The following is a 2,367-nucleotide window of genomic DNA, read 5'->3' as shown; positions in this document are numbered from 1 at the left end:
GGTTGGGTCTTTGCTGCATAAAGTTGTTGTTTGGTCCATTTCCTTGGTTGCTCCAAGAAAAGTTAGGATGATTACGCCATGAAGGGTTATAGAAGTTAGACTGGGGTCCTTGTCCACTCTTATTTTGATGTTGGTTCCCCATATAGTACACTAACTCGTGATTCAATGGGCAATTCTCGAAAGAATGACCTTCTCCATAGTACACACAGAAAACTACTTCAAACGGACTTGGTGGCTGAGCTACAAAATTATTAACACTATTAGCAGTAAACTACTTTAACATAAAGGAAATAGACGATACCTGAGCTGATAAAGAAGTGAGAGCATCAACTTCATGAATTCCAGCTATATGTCTTTCTGAAGCTGTTCGGTTTGTTGGCCATTGATAGTTATTACTTACAATTCTCTCGATGATCTCATAAGCCTCATTATAAGACGTAGAAAAAATTGCACCATTCGCAGAAGCATCTACCATCAATCTCGTATGTGCATTGAGACGATTATACAATGTCTACAACTGGATACAATGAGGAATCCCATGATGAGGACACTTACGAAGTAACTTCTTGAATCACTCCCAAGCCTTCTATAAAGACTCGTCATCCAATTGTTCGAAAGTAGTGATCTCGTTCCTCAACTTAGCATTTTTACTAGGCGGGAAATACTTAACCAAAAATCTCTCTGCTAATTCTTGCCATGTAGTTATGGAACTTGGTGGCAATGAATTAAGCCATGCTCATGCTCGATCTCGCAATGAGTACGAAAATAACTTCAACCTCAGTGCGTCTTCAGTCACACCGGCTTTCTTGAATGAATCACTCACCTTTATAAACAATTGAAGGCGAAGATGTGGATCTTCCATGGGCATACCACTAAATTGGCCCACTGTTTGCAGCATTTGAAACATCACTGGTTTCAATTCGAATGGGGTTGCCTCAATATCTGGCCTTCTAATTCCTGGATCTAACACATTGAAAAGTAGTGATACATGATATTCGCGACAAGTTTTAAAAATTTATAATTAAGCGTTCTTGAAACTAACTATTATCACGATGAAGGCAAGTACCTATTAAACAGTAGTATAGATTTAGCAAGACCGGATTGTCGAACCCAAAGGAACCAAGAGTACTAGTAATTACTTTCTTTTTATTATCTAGCCTAAAAATTAAAGGATTTGTTTATTTAAATTAATTAACTAAACTAAGAGTGCACAGAGAGAAATTGGGGAAAAACTTTTGGGAAAACTCGATTGATTAAGACAATACCGAAGGAAAAATCCACCTAGACTTCACTTGTTATTTGACTCTGAATCAGATGATTTATTCATTTGACTTGATCCGTAGAAATCCATAAGTTATATTATTATCTCTCTCGAGACTAATAATGTCTAACCCTAGGTTGATTAATTGAAATCTCTTTCTAATTAACACCTAGTGTTGCATTAACTCGATCAATGGATCCCTTTATTAGGTTTCACCCTAATCCGGAAAAAATCTTATCACCTTACCTTTAGGCATGCAATCAACTTCGCTTAATTATGATAAATTTACTCTTAGACAGGGTCTATTCCTTCTCTGAATAAGAGCATTAACTCCAATCAATATCCTAGAATATTAAAACAAGAATTAAGAACACATAATTAAGAACAAGTCAAATATTTATCATACAATTCATATAATAATAACAAGATCCGTCTTAAGTTTCATTCCCCTTAAGTATTTAGGGGGTTTAGTTCATAATTATAAAAGAAAACATCTCAGAAGAATAATGAATACAAAACATAAAGAAAACCCAAAATCCCTAAGTGGAAATTGAAGGGAGATCTTCAGTTTTGATGATGAATCCGGCTTCTGAGATGGACCAATCGGTTTCCCTTGAGTAATTCCTTGCCTACTACTCTACATCTCCCCTCCTAAGTGCTTCCTTAGGTGTTTAAATAGGCTTTAGAATGCCTAAGAGCCCTCAAAATTGGCCTTTTTTGAATAGGGTTATACTTGAGCTTGACAGGGACACGCCCGTGTGACATGCCCTTGTGCGATTACTCCAGCTCGTGGTCAAGGCTATTGAATAGGCACGGGCGTGTAGTCTACCTGTGTAAGTCGTTCTTCGATCCTACCATAGAGACACGGCCGTGTGACACATCCGTGTGAAGAAGTCTAGGCCGTGTTGATTTCCCATGTGGGTCTATTTTCTCCGTTTTTGGCCCGTTTCTCGCTCTTTTTACTCTCCTATGCTCACCTAAGTATAAAACATGAAATTAAAGAATTAGAAGCATCAAATTCACCAAATCTAAGGAGAAAACATCCATAAATATGCTAAGCATGGGATAAAAATATGTATAAATTACGATTTATCAAATACCCCCAC

At 37.2% G+C, this 2,367-nt stretch overlaps 1 non-coding gene across 1 annotated transcript; it reads left to right on the top strand.

Moving 5' to 3' along the window:
• The first annotated feature begins 533 nt into the window (after positions 1 to 533).
• Positions 534 to 640, top strand: LOC128292227 (small nucleolar RNA R71). The gene has a single exon (XR_008282211.1). It is a non-coding gene; the product is annotated as a small nucleolar RNA R71 (small nucleolar RNA).
• The last annotated feature ends 1,727 nt before the right edge of the window (positions 641 to 2,367 follow it).

This window comes from Gossypium arboreum, chromosome 4, assembly GCF_025698485.1.
Source record: "Gossypium arboreum isolate Shixiya-1 chromosome 4, ASM2569848v2, whole genome shotgun sequence".
Classification (NCBI taxonomy): Eukaryota; Viridiplantae; Streptophyta; class Magnoliopsida; order Malvales; family Malvaceae; genus Gossypium; species Gossypium arboreum.
The sequence above is the reverse complement of the archived record's forward strand: the minus strand, read 5'-3'. Positions and strand labels throughout refer to the sequence as shown.